General features: G+C 51.8%; 1 protein-coding gene across 4 annotated transcripts in view; it reads right to left on the minus strand.

Annotated features, from left to right (window-relative positions):
• ARAP1 (ArfGAP with RhoGAP domain, ankyrin repeat and PH domain 1) overlaps nt 1-9,693 on the minus strand; it is a 75,474-nt gene extending 65,781 nt beyond the window's left edge. For 2 of the 4 annotated variants that reach the window (XM_070425565.1, XM_070425564.1), the window contains exon 1: nt 9,481-9,500. The gene's annotated coding sequence lies outside the window, so the exon portion shown is untranslated. Of the gene's footprint in view, nt 1-9,480; nt 9,515-9,619 lie in introns of those variants that run through there. The other 2 variants (XR_011472848.1, XM_070425566.1) reach the window with 2 other exon arrangements.
• Between the last annotated feature and the right edge of the window lie 806 nt (nt 9,694-10,499).

Raw genomic sequence — 10,499 nt, forward strand, 5'->3', positions numbered from 1 at the left:
ATATCTTCTACACTAATAAAAGAGAAACATGGTAATTAGCGTACGACCGCTACCCTTTTCATTGGCTAATCAGTGAGTATATGCAAATTAACTGTCAGCCAAGATGGCAGCCGGCAGTCAGGCACTGAAGTGAGCATGAGGCTTGCTTGCTGCGGACTCAAACGTTCCCCGCCTCACTTGCCGGCCTCTCAGCTGCAAGTCTAAGCAACTATGTACTATGTAGCAAATAAGAAGCTAAACAAAACCCCAGAAATAAGCCGGACTGAAAGCCAGGCGGACCGAAACATTGTATCCATGTTTTCAGCAGCGAGGCCTCAGAGCTAAAGCTGGCCCAGAATAAAAAAAAAAAAAAGAAAACAAGGAGCGGTTGGAAGCTTTAGTCACTCGCCAGCCGGAAAACAGCCCTCAGCCCCTCACCCAGACTGGCCAGGCACCCTGATCCAGGACACCCTTCAGGGCAAACCAGCCAGCCCCTACCCATGCACCAGGCCTCTATTCTATATAGTAAAAGGGTAATATGCCTCCCGGCACCGGGATCAGCGTGACGGGGGCAGCGCCCAAACCCCCTGATCGTCCTGCGGCTCTGTGTGTGAAAGGGGGCGGGGCCACAACCTCCCTATCCGCCTGCTCTGTTCGTGACAGGGGAAGGCACCCCAACCCCCTGATCAGCCCTGCTCTGTGCCTGATAGGGGGGAGCTCCCCAATCCCCTGATTGCCCTGCGGCTCTGTGTTTGACAGGGTGCAGCACACAAACCCCCTGATTGGCCCTGCTCTGTGTGACAGGGTGCGGCACCCCAACCCCCCCACCCCCCATGGGCCCTGCTCTGTGTGTGACAGGGTAGAGCCATAACCTCTCCATCGGCCCTGCTCCGAGTGTGACAGTGGTGGCGCCCCAACCCCCTGATCGGCCCTGCTCTGTGTGTGACAGGGGGCGGTGCCCCAACTCCCCTATCGGCCCTACTCTGTGACGGGGGGAGCTCCTCAACCCCCTGATCAGCCCTGCTCTGTGCATGACAGGGGGGAGCTCCCCAACCCCCTGATTGGCCCTGCTCTGTGAGTGACGGGGGCAGCGCCCCAACACCCCAATCGGCCCTACTCTGTGAGTGACAGGGGGGAGCTCCTCAACCCCCTGATCGGCCCTGCTCTGTGCATGACAGGGGGGAGCTCCCCAACCCCCTGATTGACCCTGCTCTGTGTGTGACAGGGTATGGAGCCCCAACCCCCCTGATGGGCCTCGCTCTATGAGTGACAGGGGGCAGCGCCCCAATCCCCTGATTGGCCCTGCTCTGTGAGTGACGGGGGCAGCGCCCCAACCCCCCAATCGGCCCTACCCTGAGCGTGAGTGAGGGTGGCATCGCAACCTCCCGATCCGCCCTGCTCTGTGCATGACCAGGGGCTGCACTTAGGGATTGGGCGTGCCCTCTGCCACCCGGGAGCAGGCCTAAGCCAGCAGGTCGTTATTTCCCGGGGGGTCCCAGACTTCGAGGGGGCACAGGCCGGGCTGGGGGACCCCCCTACCCCTGCCCCCCGAGTGCACAAATTTTTGTGCACCGGACCTCTAGTTATTTAAATAAAATAAATAAAAAAGAAGAAGGGGGATAGTAGAATAATCCCCTGTGAGTAAATTACATCAAGAAAATTTTTTACTTTGAAAATTATTTTTCACTTGTAATGCTGAAGACAAGACACCCATGAAAACACACATGGTGTCAAAATAAGCCAAAGGAAAATGGTTTGGGAACAATGAAAGGAAAGGATCCCAAGTCTAGTTTATAGAAAAGATTCCTTTATTAACCTTTGGTTGAGAATATGCTTGTATATTTCAGAAAACTTCTCCAAGCCCGTGTGGATTCCCGCAAGAAATATTAAACTTCAACATGGATCCGAGGGAGGAACTAGCCAGGTTAATGAGGATCCAGCACCTGGAGCCACACCTTGTAGCTCTGGACAATCTCAGCCACAGATAACAGCAACCCCAGGCAACCCTCTGAAGATAAGGAGTGGGAGGAGGACGAGGCGGACGGCAAACAGTCCAGAGGTCACCTGGGGCATGTTGAAGACAACGGTCCAGAAAGCTGAGCGAATTTGTGAGGAGACCAAAACCCAAGAACACCTGAGAAAGTCTTTCTTGCCATGCTGGCAGTAATCAGCTGTGCGGTAATTTCACCAGGGGCAAATGGGGAAGTATTTTGAACTTATGTACCTGACCCTCCATGGGTAAGACCCCTTACGTGGGCTGATCCCCTTGCCTAATGTAGTCACCAATAATACCAAACACCTTGGTCATCCAGGAGGACCATGGGTGGGGCAAGAAAGTATATGGGCAAAGTATAATTACATGGGTGCTTCCCTTTTGTATGACACAGAATCAAACCACTGCTCCTTTGTGTGTAAAATTAAAGAGAGGCTTCTGGCTTGCATGGACACCAAAGGATGGGGAGGCTAACGCCCAAATACGTCTACTATCACTACTTGCTCCAGGGAGAGGTGCAGAAAATGTAACTGTACTAAGACACCCCCCACCCCCAACTAAGCCATTATGTAAAAAGTCTTGTGAATGGCACCCACCGAGGAAGAAATTAATTGGCAAGACTGTTACAGTGATTACCCTACCACCAGCAAACTTAATAACAGTTTTTCCTTTGTGGATTAGAGCCCCTATGGGTCTGCGTATAGTAAAAATTGCACCCTAAAGTGGAAGGGGAACGCATCCTATCTATATGTTGATGCAAATCACTCCATCTCATGGCATGGAGGAGGACTTGTTGGATCCCAATTACAACATGACAACTGGCCCCTACAAAATAACGCAATGGAAATTAGCTGCTGCACCTGCACCTTTTAAATGGTATAGTTTTAATTATAGCTCAGATAATTCCATTCGTACCTTATGGGGAACTCCCAATAAGAGAGTATTTGCCACCGCCTGTGTGTTTGATCCATTTGTACTCCTCTCAGGCCCCATCCAGATGTGCCTTAATGCTACAAGCCATCTGTACGAGGTGTCCTGCACAGGCTGTATACTATCCCATTGTATTCTCTCATGATTTTAAAACAACCAGCTTTCGCTTGGGTCCCTACTAACCTAACCGAGCCTTGGGAATCTCATCAAACCTACCAACTGATACATGATCTGGTAAAAATATTAAAAAGACAAAAAAGATTTCTTGGAATGTTAACTGCAGGAATCTTTGCCCCTGCTTCATCCATGGTACAAACTGTTCAACCTTCTCAGTTTGTACGACATGTTAAGGAAAATGTAACTAAGACCTTGTCTATGCAAAAAAGAATTAACAGCCAGTTTGAGATTGAATTGTCGGCACTAAAGTCTACAGTCTTGTGGATGGGTGATAAAATCCATAGCTTAGAGCAAGGAATATCCTTGCAGTGTCATTATAATTTTTCCCAGATTTGTGTTACCCCCATTCCCTATAATAATACCTTGCACCCTTGGGAATCAATAAAAAATCACCTTCTTGGTGCTTGGGGTAAAGGTAACACAACCCTTGATATTTTAGAATTACAACAGCATATTGTACAATTATCCCAGGCAAACTTACAAACTAATTCCTTCGATGCCTGGAAGTAATTTAAAAAGGACATGAAAGAATTTAACCCCTTCCACTGGATATCCTTGCATTAGCCTCTCAGCATAACCACTGTTGTCTCATTTTTGTTCTCATATGTTTATTTCTAGCCTGCAGATGCAGAATGAAGAGTCTTAAAAGGACTCGAACCCTTTAGGCGGCATTCACTTTTTAAGATTTATTAAGGAAAAGAAAAGGGGGAGATGTTGAAAGCTGCCCATTGTCTTCACTAGCAGAGAGGTGTGGACCAGGAGCCCGGAATGCTGGTGAACCTTGAGCCCTGGCAAAGTCAAGCCAATGGTAGCTGAAGCAATTTCCTGACCAGATAGTCATGTAAATCCTTACTGATAAGACAGTCTGCCTGTTACTAGAACTGCCTGCTTAAGGGGTATAGGTGTATCCCAAACTCAATAAAAGGATGGCAAGACCTGAGCACAAGTGGAGTCCTTCCTCTTGCGTTGGGCTCCCGCCTGGCCCCCCAATTTCCAAATTATTATTTCTTGTCTCGTCTCTGTCATTTGCACGTGGCCCTTTTCCAGAGCCCAAATCTGAACCACGTGGGACGTGGGTCATCACAAAGCTTCTTAGAAACAGTAGCTACCACTACTATCATTACTGCTATTAAATAATAATTTGGGAGAACCAAGATGGCGGCATAGGTTAACGCCGGAGTTTGCTGCCTCGAACAACCACTTCAAAAATACAACTAAAAGACAGAACGGACATCATCCAGAACCACAGGAAGGCTGGCTGAGTGGAAGTTCTACAACTAGGAGGAAAGAGAATAGCATACCAAGACTCAGAGGAGGCGCAGTGCTGAAGTAAAATACTAAGGTGCGGAGTGCGCGAGGCGCGGGCTGGTGGCTGAGGGCGTGGTTGTCTGTTTCAATCCGGAGGGAGCCTCAGACTCTGAGCTCCAGATCCAGGCAAGTCTTTAGGGACCCAGACTCAAACGGGAGAAGCAGGACTGTCTGGCTACGGTCCCTCCGAGGTTTGCAGCTGTTGCTGGGACAGAGAGGCAGAGCCCCTGGGGACGGACTGAGAGCAGCCATAACTGCTTCCTCCTCCGCCCTGTTGATCCCGTGGGACCAGCCCCGCCCAAGCCCTGCTCCGAGGCATTTGCCGGATAGCCTCAGGCAAAGGCTAGATTAGCACCTCCCTAGAGGACACAAGTTCTTCCACTGCAGACACACCTGATTATCACAGCCAGTCGGCCTGGAGGTCAAATCCCTCTAGTATTAACTATAACAATCAAGGCTTAACTACAACAAGACTGCGCACAAAGACCACTAGGGGGTGTACCAAGAAAGCGTAAAAAATGCGGAGACAAAGAAACAGGACAAAACTATCAAGGGAGGATATTGAGTTCAGAACCACACTTTTGAGGTCTCTCAAGAGGCTTCTAGAGTCTGTCGATAAACTTGATGAGATGTACAGGAAATCTAATGAGACCCTCGATGGTGTGATAAAGGACCATCTAGAAAGTAAGCATACACTGACTGAAATAAAGACTATTATACAGACTGCCAACAGCAGACCAGAGGAGCGCAAGAATCAAGTCAAAGATTTGAAATACGAAGAAGCAAAATACACCCAACTGGAAAAGCAAAATGAAAAAAGAATCCAAAAATACGAAGATAGTGTAAGGAGCCTCTGGGACAGCTTCAAACGTACCAACATCCGAATTATAGGGGTACCAGAAGATGAGAGAGAGCAAGATATTGAAAACCTATTTGAAGAAATAATGACAGAAAACTTCCCCTACCTGGTGAAAGAAATAGACTTACAGGTCCAGGAAGCGCAGAGAACCCCAAACAAAAGGAATCCAAAGAGGACCACACCAAGACACATCATAATTAAAATGCCAAGAGCAAAAGACAAAGAGAGAATCTTAAAAGCAGCAAGAGAAAGAAACTCAGTTACCTACAAGGGAATACCCATACGACTGTCAGCTGATTTCTCAACAGAAACTTTGCAGGCCAGAAGGGAGTGGCAAGAAATATTCAAAGTGATGAATACCAAGAACCTACAACCAAGATTACTTTATCCAGCAAAGCTATCATTCAGAAGTGAAGGTCAAATAAAGAGCTTCACAGATAAGGAAAAGCTAAAGGAGTTCATCACCACCAAACCAGTATTATATGAAATGCTGAAAGATATCCTTTAAGAAGAGGAAGAAGGAGAAAAAGGTAAAGATACAAATTATGAACAACAAATACACATCTACCAACAAGTGAATCTAAAAATCAAGTGAATAAATAATCTGATGAACAGTATGAACTGGTGATTATAATAGAATCAGGGACATAGAAAGGGAATGGTCTGACTATTCTTGGGGGGGAAAGGGGTGTGGGGGATGCGAGAAGAGATTGGACAATAATGTGCACCTATGGATGAGGACAGTGGGTGGGGAGTGAGGGCGGAGGGTGGGGTGGGAACTGGGTGGAGGGGAGTTATGGTGGGAAAAAAGAGGAACCAATGTAATAATCTGAACAATAAAGATTAAAATAATAATAATAGTAATAATAATAATAATTTGGTTATTAAATTGGTCACTTAACTCCACATCCCCTCCCAGCTACTCTGATTGTCCCAATGGTTTAGAACAGATGTCCTGATTATAGAATACACTTCCCCCTTCTGAATCATATTCCAAAGGATGAGCCAGAGAGAAATTCCACAGAAAGGTCATGCAGAAGACCAACCATGTACTGCCCCCCACCCCCAGGCCATCCCTGACACCTGGGGTCATCTGTCTCCCTGGGTTAGGACTGTCCTCCCCAGAGCCTTGGTTGGAATGTACAGGTCTGGGGATCCAACAGGGGGCTAAGTGGACAAGTGTCCTCTCTGATCAGGGCTGGGGGCACTCAGGAGTTAGCAGCAAGCCCTGTGTTTTATGGGGAGTGCATTTATAGGGGATCTCTGAGGGCCCCCATATCCTCCTATTCAGACCCTTGGAGCCACCCTTAGTGCAGAACCCCTTCCTGAAACATCAAACACTCCTCTGTGCAGGGCTGTGGAAGGGACGAGTCCAGCCTGCCCGAGACCAGAGGAGGGGGTGAAAGTGGCCACCCAAGGGACTGGACTCTGCTCCTGAGGGAGAGTGACCAGGTCTGCTTGGCTGAGGTCATACCCTGCTGCCTTGGACACCAACCAGGGGAAAGCCCCTTCCTGACTGGGACCCTGGACTGAGCTCAAGGGGTGAGGTCAGGCTATGGGAAGGGAAATCAGGCTGAAGGCGGGGGCGGGGGCTGGAAGTGGGGGATCCTGGATCCTGATCCTGCTTCTACCACTGATTGGCTGTAACCTTGAGCAAGTGACTTTGCCTCTCTGGGCCTCATCTGTAGACTGGAACCTAACTCCTAAGGTTGGTTGGCTGGCTAACATACATAAAATTGCCTGCAACGGTGCTGTGTGCATGTTTGCTGACGTTGTCATCCTCGCTGATGTCATTACTCAGCTGTCTCTGAGTTTCTTCCCCTTTTACTGGAGAGTGAGCCTGTCTCATGGAATGATGTAAAGTTAGTAAAGTAACAAATGCGTAGTGTCAGGCACACTGTAGTACTTAAATCAAGGAGGGCACCCTTCCTTTCTCTCTCCTTTCCCAGAGAGGAGCCAGACTATGAATCCGAGTCAAGACTGACCGCCACCAGCGCTCTCTGTGTCCAACCTCTGGCCCTTGGCCTCAGTCTCCCCATCTGTGAAAAAAGCTTCTGGGCCAAGTGGTCTCTGACTATCCATGGCCATATGTGCTCCAGCCTCCTTCTCCCCTCCATTCTCTCCTTCCCTCTCCATTTCTAGCTCACGTCCACTACATCCCCCACTACTGCAAAGAGAACCCTTGGAACCCTAAAGAGACTGCTGGTGGGCAAGGGATACCAGCCCTCAAGTAGCCCAGGGCCCATTCGAGGCCTCCAAGGGTTAAGATCCAGAGTGAAGCGGGGTGTGGGGAAGAGGCAGGGAGAGGCCTGGAGCCCAGGGCCTGCCTCCCCTCCCCCTACCCTGGGAACAGAAGCTACTTGTTTGGGCATCAGCCGGCTGGCTTTGAGCTTGGCCAAAGGGAGAATGGGGTGGGGAGGGGAGAGGGCCCTGGAGAGCAGAGGGGACTCCCTCCCTTCTTCCAGCCAATGGGCAAGTCCATCACTAGCCCCTAGGACTCTCAGAGGTCCCTTACCCCTATAAACTGACCCCTTCCCCCAGGTTCTGCCGTTTCTTCATTCAAACACTCACTGCTGGGGGCAGGATTTAGACTCAGGCCCAGCTCTTGCCCACGACCAGGCTCTTTTTGGATCATGGGACCAGGGCTATCACCCCATCCTACAGATGGGGAAAAGAAGGCTCTGAAGAACTGAGCCAGGAACTGAGAAGTCTGGGGATTTGTTACTTTATTAACATAGGGTTTGGTGGCAGCACAGGGACTGCCCCACATCCCTGACATTCCCATACCTCTGCAAACCCCTTCCCCACAGAGCTCCAAGGAGGCCCTTGCTAAGCTGAGCCACTACACAGGCCTAAAAGGCTGGGCAGCAATAAGCAGCCCACCTTTGAAGTCCCAAAGGATCTAGGAGATTTGGAGGGGCGAAAACTTAGGGGACGGAGGATGGGGGGGAGACAAACAACCTGAACAAAGGGCTGAGGCTTGATGTATGGAAAAGCATGACGGGAACCCGACAGGTGGTGGAGGTGAGGCTGGGGTCAAGTGGGGAATGCCCCAATGAAGCTTGGGTACAATCTGGGCTCCTGGTGGCCTCTGCCAATTTCCACCTCCCTAGTTGTCAGGACTCTGCCTGGATCAGGCCCCTCTTGCCCTACTCCTGTGAGCAAACGGCAAATGGGGAGGCAGAGTTCCCAGGCCAGAGTCTGGACAATCCCAAACCCATGGGACAGGGGGATGAGTTCTCTCTACGCCCTGCCCTTGCTACCCCTTTGTGCCATACCCACCTCCTCACCATTCCTCAAATATGCCATGTAAGTTCCTGCCCTTGCACAAGCTATGCCCTCCTCTGGAGGGTCCTTGTCCTTATGAATTGACACTTAACTGCTGAGGCCCATTCCAGTCATCTCCCCCAAGAGTTCCAGTCCCTCATTCCATCTCAGTGCCTGTCTAGACCTGTCTTTGTGACTCTGCTGGTATCCTTCTACCCTGTAATGAGCTTACTGGGAGTCTCCCCTAGCCCGGCACTCTGCTCTCTGTGACAGGCGTCCTGGGTGCTCAGTCAAATCCTTCCCCGAGTACCTCTACACATCGGACCCTGTAGCCCTCCCCACCCCCCAAGCCTGGGGATCAGGGAAGGATTCCAGGACAGGAGTTGGGGGGGGGGGGGGGGGGGTGCATATGCCAGAAGTCATGTTGTAATGGCTTTTGACCTAAGTTCCCCAGCAACAAAAACACCCCTGGAGATCTGAAACCAAACACCCACCCCATGCCCCCCAAGCTGCACTCCCAAGTCTGCTCTCTCCAGGCCCAATTACCCACTCCAGGCGTGACCCCATTCAATGTAAACACAAACCTCCTTTCTTTTCCCAACAATTGAGCCAGGTAGGGGCTCTTGGGAGGCCATGCCACCATTTACTGGTGGGGAATTGGGGCAGAGACCGGAAGTAGTCTTCCCAAGGTCACTGCCCAGGTCCTGGGCATAGGGTCGTAGCAATGTGCAGAGCTGGGGGGGTCTCCGCGGTCAACGAGGTGCGAGCCTTCATTTCACAGATGAGAAAAGCAAGGCGTCCGACCAGGGCTAGCTCCGGTCCCGGGAGCCTTCCTGCCAGAGGGCTGAGGGCTGGAAGCCCCCCGTCCCGCCGGTTCGCCCTTCTCTCTACAGTCTCTGGCCCGACGGCGCACCGTCGGGAAGCCACCGCCACCCCCACCGCGAAACCGGAGAAAAGACCACACAACCTGCAGAAACACCCGCGGAAGTAGGCGTCAGGCACAGCATCGCCGCGGGGCCTCGGCGTTCCCTTCTGCGGAATGGGAAAACTCCGGGCCACACCTGGGGAAGGAGCGGGAACGGGGATGCCCCGGCAGCCTCACTGACCTGCTCTGAGCCAAGACCGCGAGGAGACCCGGTTCCGGCACCGGCACCGGCACCGCCACGCTCCCGCCGCAGCAGCGAACTCGCGGCCTCCGGCCGGGCGCGCCCACCCCGCCGGGCGCTTCCGCCCGCCCACGTGACGCCCTGGGAGGGGAGGGCGGGGTCTGCGCGTGACCACGCCCGAGGGCGGGGCGAGGCCACGCCCCCTCGGTGACCCCGCCCAGTCAGAGTCTTTTGAGTTCTCCTTGCACAGTGGGTCTGTGTGCCTCCGGTTTGTCTCCCGCTCCTCTGCCTGCTGGAAGGTCCGTTTCTGTCTCCTGAGCCTACCACCCCCATCCGCTGAGTCCCCCTGCCTCTTGCTAGTCTTCTTCTGGTGACTGTGCCCAGAGGGATGGGCCACACACCCCAGGAGCCCAGACCGCCCAGGGCCATTAAGAGGGTGTAAAAACCAGGATGACCAAGGTCTCTGACCTCCTCTTCCAGGAAGTCCTTCCCCACCCCATTCTCTGCGTTTATCCCACTTCTCCCCCAGGGCCACCTCCCCCAGAGGCGGGGTGGTGGGAGGAGTCCTGCCCAGTTAGAGCCCTTAAAGATCCCTCGGCTGAAGGCTGCAGCCTAAGGTTCCGGCACCTGGGCACCTCTGGTGGCCTAACGAACGAGAGATTCTCTACCATCCTGCAAGCACACATGGATGAAGGCCCAGAGTCTGGCAGGCATTCCTGGTTCCTGTGTCCAGGGCACCTTTGGGGCCAGCCAAACAGAAACCTTAGCTTTTTTATGCTTCCATTTCTCCAAATACCCCGTGGAGTCATTTGAAAAAACAGCTCTCACCAGGGTGGGGCATGGGGGTTTACTCTGAGATGGGGAGTTATTCATTTGCGCA

This window comes from Myotis yumanensis, unplaced genomic scaffold (assembly GCF_028538775.1).
Source record: "Myotis yumanensis isolate MYYU_CA2020_CCGP unplaced genomic scaffold, mMyoYum1.0.hap1 SCAF_10, whole genome shotgun sequence".
Classification (NCBI taxonomy): Eukaryota; Metazoa; Chordata; class Mammalia; order Chiroptera; family Vespertilionidae; genus Myotis; species Myotis yumanensis.